This window comes from Cynocephalus volans, chromosome 12 (assembly GCF_027409185.1).
Source record: "Cynocephalus volans isolate mCynVol1 chromosome 12, mCynVol1.pri, whole genome shotgun sequence".
NCBI classification, from domain to species: Eukaryota; Metazoa; Chordata; class Mammalia; order Dermoptera; family Cynocephalidae; genus Cynocephalus; species Cynocephalus volans.
The window spans coordinates 51,620,557-51,639,474 of record NC_084471.1 but is presented as its reverse complement, the minus strand read 5'-3'; the positions used below and the strand labels follow the sequence as shown (position 1 = coordinate 51,639,474).

The window sequence follows — 18,918 nt, the reverse complement described above, 5'->3', positions numbered from 1 at the left end:
GTAATTATGTATTTCTTTGGCACCTTAATTTAAGAATTATTTGGAAAGTCCTAAAAATAAGTTGTCTCCTTGCTCCATTTCTTTTTTTTTTTAAATTGTTACTCTTTCCAAGGGAGAGCTTATCTTAAATACATTGTGTTTCTTCCCTGAAGCACCCAAAGATAGATTCCAGCATTATGTCTGACAAGTAAGTAAAATAATGATTCAAGGACAGTGGTAAGGGTCAGACTAACATCCCACCTACCTGAGATGCTATTTCGATTTTTACCATGGGCATCATTGTTAATTCTTGAAGTGAGATCTAGATACAGGCATTGATATTACTGAACCATGTTACTTTTAATTTTTTATACTTGCTTCCAAGTCCCTACAATAATGTATTGATCTTAAATGAGAGCATAAATGTGTAATATGTTTAAGATATGAAGTAGTGGGAACAGTGACAGCCCTGCATTATATTAGCATCGTATTATTTTTTCTTAATCGGGTAGTCTCCTTACTTTGACATGATTGATGTTTAATGATTAATTTATAAAATATGGAGGGAAAGTAAAGAATTAAAATAATTTGATCTCTGAATTCACTTGGTTATTTGGCATTTCTCATGTATACTTTGATAACTTTTGATGGCATTCTCTATTGTCCTCTCCTTCCCATATACAACAAAGTATAATCAGTTTACATATATATCTCACAACAGTTCTTAATTTTAAGCTAGTTAAGTATATGACTTTTTTCCTTTATCTTAAATCTTTTCCTATCCAGAGGTCACAGAGATATTCTCCCCCACATTAGCCACTAAAAGCCTTATGGTTTCGCCTTTCATATTTAATACTTAAATCTTAGTTGATTTTTTGAGAGTGAGAGGTAAGGGATACAACTTCATTTTTTTCATATGGATAATTGGTTATCTGAGCACCGTTCATGGAAATAGTCCTTCATTTCCTTTCTGATCTGCAAAGCTACCTGTGTTATAAATCAAGTTTTAATATATGTAGTTTTGTTTCTGTACTTTTTCTTCTGCACCTTTGGTTTATTTGTCTTCTCCTGAACTATTACTGTACTATCTTAGACATCTGCAGATATTCATAGTTTTGGTTCTTGTCTGTTCTTAAAATTTGAAAGCATTTCCTTTGAGATTATCATTAACAATGATACTTGAAGGTTTTTGTTGTTGTTTTTAGATGTCCTCTGTCAAGTTAAGGAAATTTCATTCTATTCTTACCTTGGTAGGAGTTTTGTTTTATTTGTTTTTAAAATGATAAATGAATGCTGAGTTATATTGAAAGGCTTTCTTATAACTGTATAACTGTAAAGGTGATCAGAATGTTTTTTCTTTCTCTGTTAATGTGGTCAGTTACATTGATTTGCAAATTAGTCTAACTGAGCATTCCTGAAATATATCCAGTTTAGTTGTGATGGATTTCCTTTTTAATAAATCTCTGAATTTGATTTGCTTACATTTTGTTTAGGATTTTTACATTTATTTTATGAATCAGATTGGCCTGTAATTTTCTTTTTTCATATTGTCCTGGTTGGATTTCTTAAAATCTCTCTTTTCCATGAGTTGGTTTTTTGTTTTTGTTTTTTACATTTTTAATTATAGTAAAATACACATAATGTAAAATTTACCATCTTTAAAGTACACAGTTCAGTAATGTTAAGTTTAATCACATTGTTGTACAACCAATCTCCAGAAGTTTTCATCTTGTAAAACTGAAACTATTCACTAAGCAATTCCTCATTTTCCCTTCTCCCTAGCCTCTGACAACCACCATTCTACTTTATGGTTTTATGAGTTTCACTATTTTAGTTACCTCACATAAGTGAAATCATACAGTATTTGTCTTTTTGTGATTAGCTTGTTTTACTTAGTATAATATCTCCGGGGTTCATCCATGTTGTAGCATATTACAGAACTTCCTTTCTTTTTAAGGCTGAGTAATATTCCATTATATGTATATACTACATTTTGCTTATCCATTTATCCATTGATGGGTGCTTGGGTTGATTCCACCTTTTGGCTATTGTGAATAATGCTGCTGTGAATATGGTTGTACAGATATCTCTTTGAGACCCTGTCTTCAGTTCTTTAGATGTGGACCCAGAGTAGAATTGCTGCATCATATGGTAATTCTATTTTTAATGTTTTGAGGAACTGCCATTTTTCCACAGTGGCTGTACCATTTACATTTTCACCAACAGTGCACAAGGATTCAAACTTCTCCACATCTTGCTAACATTTGTTTTTTTCTGTTTTACTGAAAGCAACCATCCTGATGGGTGTGAGGTAGCATCTCACTGTGGTTTTGACTTGTATTTCCCTAATCCATATGAGCTGCTTTTCATATGCTTGTAGACCATTCTTGTGTCTTCTTTGGAGGAGTGTTTATTCATGTCCTTTGCCCATTTTTGAATCAGGTTATTTTGTTGTTGTTGCTGAGTTTGTAGGAATTCTTTATATATTCTGGATATTAATCCTTTATTGGTTATATAATTTGCAAATATTTTCTCCCATTCCATAGGTTGCCTTTTTCCTTTGATACACACGTTTTTAATTTTGATATAGTCAAATTTGTCTGCTTCTACTTTTGTTGCCTGAGGTTTTGGTATTATATCCAAGAAATAATTGCCAAATCCAGTGTCATGAAGCTTTCCCCCTATGTTTTCTTCTAAGAATTTTATAGTTTTAGGTTTCATCTTCAGATCTTTAATCCATTTTTAGTTCATTTGTGTATATAGCATGAGATAGTAGTCTCACTCCATTATTTTGCTTGTGGAAATCCATTTGTCCTAGCACCATTTGTTGAAGAGTCTGTTTTTTCCACATTGAGTTGTTTTGGCACCCTTGTCGAACATCAATTCACCATAAACATATGGGTTTATTTCTGGACCCTCAATTCTGTTCCATTGATCTATATGTTTCTCCTTATGACAGTAGCACACTTGATGATTTGATGTTTGATAATGGTAGCTTTGTTGTAAGTTTTGAAATTGGAAACTGTGAGCCCTATTTCTTTTTGAATTATTTTTTAATAGATTATATTTTAAAAAGTTATTTTTGAAAATCTGTTTTCAAATGTACTGATATAAAATTGTTCATAATATCCTCTTATTAGTTGAATATCTATAGCATCTGTAATTATGTTTCCTTTTCATTTACTGTTTGTGTGTTGTCTCTTCTCCATTAGTTTTTCCAGAGGATTGCTGTTTTAATTACTCTCTCAAAGAATGAAGTTGGCTCTGTCACTCATGTCCATTGTAAGTGTTTCTGTTCTTTTAATTTCTGATATTTGTTATTTCTTTTTAATTTCTCAGAATTTTTAGGGTTCTTTTTTTTCCCCATTCTTTTTTAAAACTTTAAAATTTAGATTATTGGTCTTTAAATTTACCTCTAAGTGCCATCTTAGCTGCATCCCCATAAGTTTTAATCTATAATATTCTTGGTTTTGTTCATTTTTAAAATACAGTAGTTTCCTTATCCACTAAGGATACTTTTCAAGACCTGCAGTAGATGCCTGAAACTGCCGAGAGTGGCGAACCTGATTCCCATCAATTGGAACATGTTTGTGTTCATGTCTTCCACCCACAAATTTAGTGCCTTTACATCTTAACTAAGCATTTATCACACATTGTGGCTGTAACTTTTGCAGTATGGGGTGCAATAACAAAGCTAGCAAGAATTTCTTTTTCCTTCTTCATAATTTCATGGACAAAAGATTTATTCTTATGGCAGATCTTAGCAAACTCAGCATAGGATTTCTATTCTTTCCTTATTGAGAACTTTCACATTTTCACTTAAAGGAAGCACTTTAAGTGCTCATATTTATTTACTTTTGAGTAGATCGCCAGTGTGGGATCTGAACCCTTGACCTTGGTGTTAAAACACTACTCTTTAACCAACTGAGCTAAATAGCCAGCCCTGGGGCCATTATTAAGTAAAATCAGGGATACTTGAACACAGGCAGAGTGATAACTTGACAGTCATCTGACAACCTGATAACTGAGAGGGCTGCTAAGTGGCTAAAAGGAGGGGAGTATATATAGCGTGGATACACTGGACAATGAGGTGATTCCCTGCCAGAGTGTGAAGGAGAGCAGGACGATGTGAAATTTTATCACGCTACTCAGAATGGTGCACAATTTAAAATTTATGAATTGTTTATTTCTGGAACTTTCCATTTAATGTTTTCAGACTATGTTTGACCAAGGCAAGTGAAATTGCAGACAGCTAAACCAGGGTTCTTATTTGCCTCATGAATTATTTAGAATTGTGTACTTAATTTCAAAATACATAACTTTTTAAATATAAAAAAAAATTTGTAATACATTTGCAATTATTTCTTTACAGTCAGAGACCATAGTGCTGTAATTTGTAGAGATTAACTTTAAGACCTAGCATTTGGCTAGTTTTCATACGTATTTTCTGTGTGTATTTGGAAAGAATGCAAGTTCTCCAGCCTTATAAGCACAGTTTTGCATATACGCCTATAACCTTTTTAAGTGTTCTGTTTAAATCTTGTTTGTTTTGTTTTTGTTTTGGATTTGGGTTTGTTTTATTTTGAGACTGCTCTATCAGTTTCTCTACTGATAAAGAAAAGACATGTTAATGTCTCTCACCATGATGGTAGGTTTGTCTATTTCTCTTTATAGGTGTGTTAATTTCTGCTTTATTTATTTTGAATATATGTTATTAAGTACATTAAAAATATAACAATAAGCAAAATTTTAAAAATATAGAATTGTTTTATCTTTTGAACTTTTTATAATTTTGAAAGACCCTCTATTTAAAACATTTTTAGCCTTACAGTTTTTGTTTTAATTTTGTTGTTATGGTTGCTGTTTCCTTGGATTAATTATAGCTACTCTAGCTTTCTTTTAGTTAGTGAAGTATTTTCCATTCTTTAGCTTTTCATGTACCTATATTTGGTTTGTGCTTAGTAAACAGGGCATGGTTGAATTTTGTTTTTGGTATAAATGACAGTCTTTATCTTTTAACTGGAAAATTTTAGTCAGTTGTGATTACTGATAGATTTAGATTTCCTTCTGTCCCCATCTGTGATCTTTCTGTTTGTCTTACTCTTCCCCCCTCCCGTTCTTGCCAGTCTTTTGTATTGAGTTCAGTGTGTGAATGCCTTCATGTGTACATGTTTTTTTCTCATTCCATCTCCTCTCCAACACCTTGTATGCATACACACTTGTTTATAAGTTAATGTATTCTTTATTCTTGTAGTGGTTATGGTAGCTATTTTAACATGCATATTTTTCTTAAGAAAAATATAAATTATTCAGTATCTTTAACCTATTCCTACATAATATAGTAACTTAGAGTGCTCTGATTGTCCTCTTCCCAACCTATAACACTTGTCTGTTATCTTAGATTTAGCATAGTCCTCTTCTGCATATACACAAAGTTAGACTAATTATTGTTTTAGGTATTCAATTTTGTTTACATTTATTTACCTACTTAGTATTTTCTTGGCTCATTATTCTTTTTTCAATCTGAGACCTTTCTTTTGTGATGAGTTTTTTTCTATCCAAAGTAGAAAATTAAAATTTCCTCTAGTGGAGATTTTTTGGTGGAAAAGACATTATTTTTTCTTTGTTTGAAGATGTCTATATTTTATCTCCATTCTTGAAAGATAGTTTCTCTGTGTGTAGAATTCTAAGTTTTCTCATCCCATTGATGATATTATTTTGGTCCTTGGACTGCCAGTGTTGTTGAGAAGTCTTAATTGCTCTTCCTTTGTAAGTAATCTCTCTTTTATTTGGCTGTTTTAGAGCCTCTTTTTACTTTAGTCTTCTACAGTTTTATGTAATGTGTTGAGGTATTCTTTTTCTTATTTCTCTTTTTTTGTGTGTGTGTGTGTGTGGCTGGCCAGTATAGGGATCTGAACCCTTAACCTTGGTGTTACAAAGCTATGCTCTAACTGCCTGAGCTAACTAGCCAGCCCCTTTTTCATATTTCATTATGTTATTTTTTGTAATCCCACTTGGGATTCTTCTGGCTTCCTAGATCTGAGAATAATGATGATGTCTTTGAAAATTGTAGAAAATTCTTGACCGTTATCTCTTTGAATAATGCATCTTATTTTCTCTGTTCTTTCTATAACTCTGTTTAGGCATATAGCCTATTTTCCTTGTTTCTAACCCCCTTTCATCTTTTTTGTACTCCAGAAACTCATTTAAGAGCTGGATTGCAGTTATAAATTCTTACAGGAGATTTTTTTCTTCTTTCCTCTAGCACCAAGGTCAAGCAGGCAAGTCTGCTTGCTGTCACTTTCTGTTAGGTAGTTTTACTGCCCATTTAGTTGTATGATAGTACTTCAGAAAGTTCATGGAAAAATAGAATTGAAAGATAGTATGAATTTTTCCATGAGCTTTTTTGAAGTACTGTCGTTACTGTGCAGTTATAGCTCTTTGATTTTCAGCTGTATGCAAGGGAGTCTCAGAATATATAGCCTGTCTCCTGAAGTTTGCAGTTTTCAAAAGCAGTGTAGTGAAGTCACCTTAAAGTCAAGAGCAACCTTCCATAACTTTTTACATTTGTGCCAATTATGAAGAAATTGAAAAATATTTTAAAAACATTTACATATATATAAATAAAATTTTTATACAGAGTTTATATATATATATATATATTTTAATTTATTTTTATATATAGCATTGTAGATTTAGGCAGTAGGGCTAATCCTGGGCAACTAACTTGTCATGTTGCCAGAAATTCTTGATCCATTTTAAACAATGTACATTTTAGGTAAGGTTTATGTGAGAAATATAGCAGAGAATTATAATCAGCAGGCCCCCAATTTATTTAAAAAAAAGGCTGGGGCCATCAGTTTAGTGAATTCATGCCTTTTTATATGTTTAAGCTACAATAAAATGTTTAAGGTTTGTCTGTGTTTTAATTTCCTGCCTTAACCAACTCAGTTAAGGTCTATTTTGAATTGGATTAAGATGGGTTCTACTCAACTTCCTTAATATCTGTGCCAATAGAAACAGTGCTTCCTTCAGATGGGGAGCCCTTTCATGGGTAGCACCAAGGTAGGAGAAAAGGTAATTATACTTGGGTATTCTGAATAAGGGTAAAAGTACAGCTGTACCATTCATCTTTTCTTTAATGCAGTTATGGACAAAATTGTAGACCATCTTCGTCTTACAAATTGTTTTAAGAGGTTTGTTAGTAGACTTTCAGAACAAGTGTATGAGGGAACACCAAGCATGACTACAGTTAATATGAAATATATAAGAAAAACTTGGTTAGGTTTTTTGACCTTTCCATTTTTCTTTTGGAAGCGGTGATACTGGTAGCATCTTTATCTTGTAGAGAGGCTTCCCCTTTCCTTGAGCACTGCAGCCTGCTTTTTTCCTTGCACCCAGGGAGCTGGGTCCTTTTAGGCTATTTGAATCTCCCAGAACAGCCATATAGTTTTACCTTTCTGTTGAGAGAAACTTCAGAAAAGACTTCTCTGAATCTGTTAAAAATGATATGATTTTTTTCTTCTTTATTCTATTGTGGAGAATTACTCTGATTTTTCTTACGTTAAATCAACCCTCAATTCCTAGTATAACTCCAATGAAGTTATGAGGCATTACCCCTTTTATATGTTACTGGACTTAACATTTATTAATATTTTATAATGTTTGCATCAATAATAATGAAGGAGATTAACCTATAGTTTTCTTTTATTGTGCTGTTCTTTTTTGGTTTTAGTATCAAGTTTATGCTAGTTCCTTTGAGATGAAACCTTTTTAAACTGTTCTCCAGAATACGTTGTGTTAAATTGTTTCTTTCTTACATGTTTGACAGAATTCATCTGTAAGGGCATCTGGGCCTAGAATTTCTTTATGGCAGGATTTTTTGATTCTTGATTGAATTTTTCTTAAGCACATAAGACTTCATATTTTTATTTCTTCTTGAATCAGATTTGGTAATGAATTTTAATGTAATAGATTATGAAAAGTTCGTTGATACGGTTTCAGATTCTACATTGTAATTAACCATTAGTCGAGTTGAGTTAGTATCCAAGAAGAATATTAAAAGTTATCTGAAATGGTAATTAAAATATTCTGTCTTCCAACTATATATCTTGTGTCAGGCCAGATTTTCTTCATATACTTAGATAGTTTAACCAAAACAACATATTGCAGAATCAGTTGTAAGAATCTAGCTATTTTTCCTTAAGCTAGACATTAAAGAGATTTGCAAACAATGTAAAATAATGTCACTTTTCTCACTAAGGTTTTTGGAAAATAGTTTTTTAAATTATTTTTTAAATAAAATATTATTTGTGTTAATGTGTAATAAATTTCAAATGTTTCTTAGATTTAACTTCTAATTTGTAATCCAATTAAACAAAAGTTCTTTGAAAAATCCTCAAATAATTTTTAAAAGTGGAAAGGAGTCCTAAGACCAAAAAATTGGTGAGCCGGTTGGTAACCTACAGAAACCGTAATCAGGTTTCTTTTTTATTCCTTTTTTATTTATTTCTTTTTTATTATGTATTTGTTACTGAGTTGGTGAGTGAGTGGGAAAAACACACACTGTCTTTCCTTTGCTCTCTCAGCAACAACAAGCAACACAGAAGACCAACTTCTGTGACCAAATGTGTGGAGATTTCTCCCCACTGGCAAGCAAGCCAGCAGTTCTTCAGTGGACACCAACGAGGTGTCCGCCAATTCAATTCTGACACTATCTTCCTGGAGATAGCTTCAGATGGCACAGGCGGAGGGCTCAGTCCCCAAGACCACCCTGCCATTTCAGATGCCAGTTGCAAGCCTAGGCCTCTGGAACTTCTGACCAACTGGCTATAAATTGGAGTTCCCACAGCTCCCTCCTTGGTTCAGTTAGTTTACTTGAGCAGCTCACAGAACTCAGGGAAACATGTACTTATACTTACTGGTTTATTATAAAAGATATTACAAAGGATACAGATGAAGAGATGCATAGGGTGGGATATGGGAGAAGGGGCATGGAGCCTCCATGCACTCCTCAGGAATGCCATCCTCCAGGACTCTCCATGTGTAAAGCTGTCTGGAAGCTCTCCGAACCCTGTACTCTTGGGTTTTTATGGAATCTTCATTGCGTAGGCATGATTGAAGCATGGACAACCGTATAGAAATGTAATTGGACAAAAAGGGTATGATCTGACACTAATAGCCTGGGTGGGGAAATCTGGCAAGGCCTGTTTGTTCAGGTTCTTCTTGGCCTCTCTGTGCAGCATTCCTTCCTTGTGGGCATGTGGCAGGGCCCGTCCTGAAATGGGGGTCTTATGACCTCCAGTGAGTGTAGGTAGGTCAGAAAATTTTTTGCCTGGGGAGAAAAAGGAGCAAGTGAAAGGAGGACAGAAGAAGGTCGGAGAGAGCATAAGCCAGGAACTGTGTACTAAAACCAATACATAAATATAATGTCATAGTCACCTTTTCTTTTTTTTTTAAAAAAATGTATGTCTCAATTTTATATTTTTAAAAATTCGGTCTCCCTTATATATTTTTAGATGAATTGTTTTCAAAATACATCCATAAAAAGTGATGGTAAATACTCCATCTACAGTTGCATTAATTTTTAAAGCTACGTAGACCTAGTCTGTTCTTCACATGAATTTATTTCTCTACTTTCTTATGCAAATTCCCCCCAAATAACATAAAATTCAATTAAAAACAGAGGCCCACCGAAAAGCAATGACACCTCGGTAGCAAGAACACACCTAGAGCTCAAATCTTGATTTCTAATACTGTACTCTAAAAAGGAGCCCCAGAGTTCCTTGGAGAAATGGCTGGCTTTAGAACTGGGACAAGTATACAAGGTCAACTTAGAGCTTTTTGTAGTATCAACAAGCAAGGAAGTGCTTTAAAAAAAAACCCCAAAATCAAAAATACCCCAAAATGATGGGAATATGTCAAAGGGACGTAGGAACTAACTGAAAGAGCCCCCAATGGTCAACATTAGAATAATTTGAGCAGGAAAATAAGTAAAGTGTAAAGTAGTTTTGGATTATAGCCCAAAGTATAAAATAGATATTCATGGGTCTATACTGGCATAAATAAATTATCGAATAAATAAATAAATGGAGAAGATACAAATCTCCTGTGCAGAAGAACTCCAAATAATTTGTCATTACTCTGCCTTTATTAAGGTGAAGCTTAACTTCCTGCTCAGGAAGTGTGGGCTCTGTATGCATTCTTTCCAAATAGTATAGTATGGAAAGGGGCTGGGGAGGAGTAACTTCACGTGGAGAAACCTGATACATGCTACTTCAGCCAGGTGATCAGGATTAACAACAGTGATAAATCATGTCAATTGTATATTTCAAGGGATATAATGTGATGAAATGGCACTTCGTCTCTGGGGTCTTCCTCCTCAGAACCCATAATCCCAGTCTAATCATGAGAAAAACATCAGACAAATTCCAATAAAGGGGCATTCTACAAAATACTGTAGTACTCCTCAAAACTGCCAGGGTCATCCAAAACAAGGAAACTGAAAAACTGTTACAGCTAAGGGGAGCCTAAGGATATATGATGACTAAATGTAATGTGGTATCCTGAATAAACCCTGGACTAGAAAAAGGGCATTATATAAAAACTAAGGAAATCTGAATAGAATATGGATTTTCATTAATAATAATGTGTCTATATTGCTTCATTACTTGTAACAAAATATACCATACTAATGTGAGTTGTTAGTAGGGAAAACTGGGTGTTGGGGCCTATGGGAACTCTGTGTACTATCTTCTCAATTTTTCTCTTAATCGAAAACTGTTCTAAAAAATAAAGTTTATTTAAAAAACCACAAAACTGAGTCAAGTATTTTTTAAAATCCAGAAGGCATGTAATTCACTTTTATCAGATTTTAGGTCATATCTCACTCTTAAATACATATTACCCTTGGAGCAACCCAAGTTTTAAAAAAATCAAGTAAGAGTAATTTGCATGAGGGTATTGTATAACTTCCCAATATTTATAATTCTGTATTTGCTGCCAGCTGAGGGCCTACTCACAAATGGTAAGTTTGTTTAAAATCTTAACTCCTTCAGTATCATTTCAAATTTTTTACCTTCACAGTTATCAAAATTCTTATAAAAATATTGACTATTCCTTAGAATATATAATTTGTTAACTGTTTTTGTTTTAAAGTTTTGATGTGTTTGTCTTTGGCCTATCCTGTAAAATAAGGAATATAGCATTAATATTAAGTCCAGTTATTCTGTTTTCTGGTATAATAATCAGTACAAAAGTAAAAGTGTTCTTGTTAATTCAGGTAGAGTAGTTTTGGTTCAAATTAACAATTTTTATATAAAAAGCCCTTTTTTATTCTTTGATATAATCTTAGCACATTTTAATAATTTAAAGAGAGATAATGATTCCAAATAAGTAAATTATTTCCCTAATTTTCAGAATAATTTTGCCTCAGATGCTTGAATGATGATTGGTTATCTTATTATTAAAGCAAGTATCACCAGGGCCTTATATCAGGAAAACAGCATTCATCACCTCCAAACCCAGATATTTTTTTGTGGGGGTGGCAGCAGAGTGTGTTCTGAATATTTCCCTTTACTGACAGGCAGGCATATTTAGTATTAGCAAAATCGATATATTAATTTGTAGCATTTTAATTAAAAAGTGAAAATGTGCATGCTATTAAATGCAATCTTAAACAATTTGAGTCTCATCAACAAGAGGAATTTAAAGGCTTAATTTATAATGGCTTTACTTTTGATTTACTTACAGATTAAGGAAGGAAAAAATGAACTTTTTTATTTTATTTTTTCAAACATTTTTGAGTGAATTAGTGTAAAGAAAGAAAATGTTTAAAGAAACTAATGTTGTTTATAGCTAATTCATCATTTCACTAATCTGTAATGTTCCAAACTTGTGCTTTCCACCATATGTAACCATATTCCCTTTTAGCTGAAATTACAACTTTCCAATAGACTAAAGATGTTGGTGTTGAACTGGCACATGTCAGGTAGTTCGACTGATTTTCAAAGTAAATCCTAGTTAAATTAGGCACTTTTTAATGTTAAAAATTAAAAAAGCTTGGGGAAAGCCTTAAGGTCAGAAATCCAACATAGATAGTTGTCTCAATCCTAGAGTCTATTCACCTTCACGAAAGCCTACCTCAGGACTACAGGAACTTCAATGAGTGACCTAGCTTAGAGGAAGTGATATGGCTTGGATAACAACTTTTAGGCAATTGTCTTACCCAGATAGACTCTGTAGGTATTCACATCTGCTATAATAACTACAATCCAAATGACAGTCTTTGAATCTATGTAGTATGAAAAGGAGGACAATCTGGTGCCACCCTGGTCTTGTGAGTGTACTTGTTCACTTTGACAGCAACATGATAGCATTGCTTCTGAAAGAAATTTTGTAGTACTATAAAGCAATCATGAAATAGCTGTTAGTGTGTAGACAAATCTAAGTGATAATTCTGAGCCCTGTTTATTTAGCTTAATAAATAGCTGTTAAGTAACATGTTAAGTAAAAATGGAAGATTATTTGGTTGTAGTTTTATTGACATGTTTTCATGTTGCAGAAATTCAGGCACAAAATTTATGAATGTGTGTTGCTATTTTTAAACAGTATCTAGTATTAGGGTATTTATTCATTCAGCTAAAACATATTGAACTTTTAATATGTGTCCGACACTCTTTAGGTAGTGGGGATATATAATTGAACAAAATCTCTGCCCCTATGGAGTTTGCATTTTGTGGTGGCAATGGGGTGGAGATAGGGAATCAAGAAAAAACAAATAAGCCAGTATATAGTATGCCACTTGGTGATAAGTCATTTGGAGAATAATATAGCAGAGAAAGCGGAAAAGGGAGTACCATTGTGGGGCAATTGGTAAAGGTTTATTTTATATAGGGTACTCAGGGAAGTCCTCTAATAAATTGATCTGTGAGTGAAGACCTGAAGCAAGTAAGTAAACAGGCTATGTGGGAATCTGGCAGAAGACCATTCCAGGTATGAAGAGTAGTAGTTGCAAAGGATCTGGGGTAAGAATGTACTTGGTATATTCCAGAAACAACAAGGAGGGCAGTGTGGCTGAAGCAGAGTGAAAGAGAGAGGCATCATAAAGTACATGATCAGTAGTGGATCAGGAGGGGCAGGAAATGATACAAAAAATTGAGGACCTTGAAGGCTATTTAAAAGTTTTTGATTTTTATTGGTGGGGAAGAAGGGAGCTACTATTGCCAGATTTTGTCAGGAAAAATTATGAACCACTATGAGATGGGCAAAAAATGATGAATGGGTGCCCTGTCTATTTCAACCATTAAATATATCTGTCTCATTTTCTTTGAGCTATTTTACAGTACCGTAAGTTATAGAAACCTGTTAAAAATGCAGTTGAATCATGAACATTGACACAAAAGTCCTCAACAAAATATTAGCAAACTAAATTCAGCAGCATATTGAACAGGATTATACACCATGATCAAGTGGGGTTTTTCCATGGAATGCAAGGATGGTTCAGTATAGGAAAACTGATAAGCATAATACACCACATTAACAGGATGAAGAAAAGAAAAACACATCTTGATGCAGAAAAAGCATTTGTCAAAATTCAGCATCTTTTCATGATAAAAAACCTATAACTATGAATAGAAGGAAACTACCTCAACATTATAAAAACCGTATATGAAAAACTCACAGTGAATATCATACTCAGTGGTGAAAGACTGAAAGATTTTCTTCTAAGATCAGGAACAAGGCAAGGATTCCTGCTTTTGCCACTTCTATTCAACATTGTATTGGAAATTCTAGCCAGAGTAAGTCGTCAAGAAATAGAAATGAAAGACATCCAAACTGGAAAAGAAGTAAATTTATCTCTGTGCACAGATGATATGATCTTATATGTAGAAAACACTAAAGATTCCACCAAAAAAAGCTGTTAGAATTAATACATGAATTCAGAAAGGTAGCAGGCTATAGAGTAAACATGCAAAAATCAGTTGCATTTCTACGCTATGAACAATCTGAAAGGGAGATTAAGAAAATAATTCCATTTACAGTAGCATTGAAAAGAATAAAATATGTTGAAATTAGCCAAGGAGGTGAAAGACTTCTACAGTGAAAACTATAAAATATTGCTGAAGGAAATTAAAGACACTGCACCGGCCAACTGCCAAAAAAAGAAAAAGAAAAAAAGAAAGACAAAATAAATAAATGGAAATACATTTCATGTTCATGATTTGGAAGACTTAATATTTTTAAGATGTCAGTGTTACCCAAAGTGATCTACAGATTGAATGCAATTCCTATCAAAATCCCAATGATGTTTTTTGCTAAAATAGAAAAGCCCATCCTAAAATTCATTTAGAATCTCACAGGATCCCGAATAGTCAAAACAATTTTGAAAAAGAACAAAGCTGGAGGTTTCACACTTCCTGATTTCAAAATGTACTACAAAGCTACAGTAGTCAAAACATTGTGATACTAGTATAAAGGCAGACATATGAGTATAGGCCAGTGGAATAGAATAGAGGGCCCAGAAATAAACCCTTGCATATATGGTCAAATGATTTTTGACAAGGGTGCCAAGACCATTCAATGGGGAAAGGACTGTCTTTTCAACAAATGGTGTTGGGAAAACGATATTCACTTGCAAAATGATGAAGTTGGACCCTTACTTAACACCACATACGAAGATTAACTCAAAATAGATCAAAGACCTAAATGTAAGACCTAGAACTAAAAAGAAGAAAATTTAGGACAAAGGCTTTATGACATTGGATTTGGCTGTGATTTATTGGATATGACACCGAAGGCACAGGCAACAACAACAAAAAAAATAGACAAACTGGGCTTAATGAAAATTTTGAAATTTTGTGCATCAAAAGACATCAATAGAGTAAAAAGGCGGCATACAGAATAGGAGAAAATATTTGCAAATCATATATCTGATAAGAGATTGTTATCCAGAATATATAGAGAACTCCTAAAACTCAACAACAAAAAAAACAACCCAATAAAAAATGGGCCAAGGACTTGACTAGACATTTCTCCAAAGATATACACATGACCAATAAGTACATGAAAAGATGCTCAACATCAGCAATGATTAGAGAAATGCCAATCAAAACTGCAATGAGATACTACCTCATACTCATTAGGATGGCTACTATTACAAAAAAAAATAGTAACAAATGTTGACGAGGGTGTAGAAAAATTGGAACCCTAGTGCGCTGTTGGTGGGAATATAAAATGGTACAGCCACTGTGGGAAACAGTATGGTGGTTCGTCAAAAAATTTAAAATAGAATGCCACATGATGTAGTAATTCTGCTTCTTGGTATATATCCCTAAGAATTGAAGGCAGGGTCTTGAGAAGATATTTGTATATCCATGTTCATAGCAGCATTATTCACAGTAGCTAAAACATGGAAGTAACCCAAGTGTCTGTGGACAGGTGAATGGAGAAGGAAAATGTAGTATATACATATAATGGAGTATTATTCAGCCATCAAAAGGAAGGAAATTCTATAATATGCTATAACATGGATGAACCTTGAAGACATTATGCTAAGTGAAATAAGCCAGTCACAAAAGACAAATACTGTATGATTCCACTTATATGAAGGAAATAGCACAGTCAAAATAATAGAGACAAAGTAGAATGGTTGTTGCCAGAGACTGGGGGAAGGGGGAAATCGAGAGTTACTGTTTAAAGGGTACAGTGTCCAGATTTACAAGATGAATGGAGATGAATTATGGTAATGGATACACAACATTATGAATGTATTCAATATCATTGAACTGTACACTTAAAAATGGTTAAGATGGTAGATTTTATGTGTACATCACCACAATAAAAAAATAATGAATACAAAATGCAATTAAATCTTATTCATAGAAATGCAAAGTATGTTTATTGCCCTTTGCATATACCTGTTTTGCATAGAGATACAAATTATGTCCAGGGGAGTGAAGTTGATTATTGCCTTCTGCGTATACCTGTTTTGCATCTATTTGTGAATTCATTTTAGAATTCCTTATTTTCTATGTATGTGTGGTTCTTGGAATTTTTTTCTGAGCCAGTTGCTTGTTCCATCATTAATGAGTTTAGTATTTTTGACACATGTTCATTTTACTGTCTTTACGAGAGTCATGATTTTTACCATTAAAAAAAATGTGTTGATTAGCTTTTTAACAGAATTATGCTGGTTGCTTTGTTGAGAAAAGACTAGAGCAGGACAAGCTGAGTTAGAGACCAATTAGAAGGGTGTTGCATAAATTCAGACAGAATGTTGGTAGCTTGGGTTAGAGAATTAGTGGTTAAGATGGTAAGCAGTATTTGAACTTGGGATATATTTTGAAGATAGATCTGAAAGAATTGATGGCTTGTAAATGGGATGTGAGAGATGTCAAGGATGACTGCAAGATGATTAGATATCAGTCTTAAAATTTACAAGTAATTTCTTCCTTTCAACCATTTTTGGTTGGTAATTTTTATTTTTTTATTATAAGGCGGTTTTTTTTGGTTTGGCTAAGAAATATAAGAGCTGGCTCTTTTCTCATAAGGTATTTGCTGGTGATAAACGTATAACGTAATATACGTATAATTACTCTATTGAAAACATCAGTAACAACTGTGTAAGTCAGGGTTCTGGCAAGAACCTTGTAATGGAAAAGAATTATGAAGGGATTATTTATACACTGTGGGCTGGTTAGAAGAAACCAGCAAGTGATGATGACCAGACTAGCTAACAACAGCAGGAAGCTGTTAACACTTCTGGGTCTAAAAGGGCCAGGGGAGGGAGTGGTTACCTGAACCACAAGAGCTATAGTCCTGATAGGGGCCATCAGTAGAAGAACCTCAGTAAGGAATGGAGCCACAGCCAACCTGGTCTGCTGGTGCTCCAGGCAGGTCTGGCTCCGAGGACACAGAGCAGGATGGAGAAAGTTAGAGAGTGGCTTTGGAGGGCCAATTGGAAAATATCCAGCATTGCAGATGACTATTAAACTCTGCTTTAAAACGAACAAAGACACTTAAGTGCCCAAGCTTTAAAAAAATAAAAATAAAAAGGAAAGAAACAAAGAGCACATTTTTTTATTTAGCAGTAGAAAGTTATGAAAAAACAATTAAGTAGGTTTAATTACATTAAACAGTTATTACAGCTCAAAATTATCCATAAAATTTGGTGCAGATAAAACTTTATATCATAGTAAATGTCTTACTTTGGACTCACAAGGTTAAAAATGATTATCTTCTTGTGTTTTACTCAGTTATTTGAATATAATTTTTAAAACTTCATAGAACTATTTATGTTTCTACATATTTATTATTTACTTTTTGGCAGCTGGCTGGTACAGGAATCAAACTCTGGACCTAGGTGTTATCAGCACCAACTGAGCTAACCAGCCAGCCCTGTGTTTCTAAGGTTTAAAAACTCTTTTGTTGTGTCTTTCCTTTTGTTCCTTTTAATGATTTAGTTTAGTCCTTGAAATTTACTTCAATTGAAGGAAAAGCTCAAATCGTCTCATCCAGCTTCTTAACCAGTAATGTCATCTACTGAAACATTATTAGTGATTAATTCAACATTTAAAGGGAACTCAGTTCTTTGTTTAATAGATGGGAGTTTGTTTGATTCCCATAGACTTCTGTGGATTGGTCCAGTTTCTATTTCAGGAGTAAATCAAGTTCACTGTCTCGTAAGAAGAACATTTGGAGACAACTGTCTATCTCTGTTATGCTCATGTGTACTGCTAAATATTCCTTTCACCAAACTAACTGTCTCTGATTTCTGCAATCTTACCTTACTGATTTGACACTGTTTTTCTATCTCATCTTACCTTGACTCACTCTTCCCTAGGCTTCTGTGATACCAGTCTTGGGGGATTTTTCTCTTCTTGGACAGAGAGTGTTCATTCTCCTTGTGGGCTTTTCTTCCTCTGAAGTTACTTCAAATGTTGGTGTTAATGAGTTTCTGTAGGTCTTACTTTTCTTCTCACTAGGCAGTTTCATCTTGTACCATGCCTTGTATCCATAAGCTGATGACTCCCAGATCTTTCTCCCACCTCCATACCTGTATTTCTGTTTGTCTGTTGAGCATTTCCACCTGGATATCTCATGGGCATCACAGTACATTAAAAACTGAGCTTATGTGCTTCTGTAAATTTTGTGTCCTTTCTATGTTCCCTAGTTCATTAAATGTACTGTTACTAAATTTAAAATGTGGGCATTCTCCTGAACTTCTGCTTTCCCTCCCAGTCTAATCAATCATCAGGTGTTATTGATGCTAGCTCCTAAGTATCACTCTAATCTTCCTCTTTTCTCCATCTTCATTGTTCACTACCCTAATCTGACGCCTGTGGTTATTACTTTAACAGCCTCCAAACCTGTGACAACCACATGAGGTAGAGAGTGGTAATGGTAGGAAGTGTTTTTAACTTACCTGTGAGGAAATGTAGATTGAGAGATTAAGTAAAAACTCAGATCTCTCTAGCCCCAAAACCCATAGTTTCACTGCATCATGCTGCCTGGCATTATTGGAGGTTGATATTGCCTTTTACTGGAGAAATTTAGAATGCTAAACAAAGCCTTTTATTTTAGATTGTAATGTAGTATTTAAAGTACACTTAAGTGACAGAGATGTTGTATGCCATTTGTTAATCATATGGGAATTAAAATCTTGCCTGAGCCATATTGTAGTTTCTATTTAGAAGGATTAATAGTTTCAGATAATTCAAATTTGTAATTTGTATGTGGAAAATTTAAACTTTTAAAGCTTTTGTATGAGTGTCTTACGTACATAATTATATGAATCTAATATTCTTTGTAGCTTTGTAAACTTCATTCTTTGAAAAAAATTCAAAGATTTTTTAAAAGGAGAATTTAAAGTAGGCAGCTTTTCAGCCAGTACTGGTGAAGAAACATTTTGAAAGTGGAACAGAATAAAACGTCTTCTTA

General features: G+C 33.8%; 1 protein-coding gene across 5 annotated transcripts in view; it reads left to right on the top strand.

Moving 5' to 3' along the window:
- Positions 1–18,918, top strand: part of FRS2 (fibroblast growth factor receptor substrate 2) — a 91,966-nt gene that overhangs the window by 54,114 nt on the left and 18,934 nt on the right. For 4 of the 5 annotated variants that reach the window (XM_063075279.1, XM_063075277.1, XM_063075276.1 and 1 more), the window contains one exon: positions 3,192–3,261. The exons of the other annotated variant lie outside the window; for it this stretch is intronic. The gene's annotated coding sequence lies outside the window, so the exon portion shown is untranslated. The remainder of the gene's footprint in view (positions 1–3,191; positions 3,262–18,918) is intronic. 5 annotated transcript variants of the gene reach the window in all.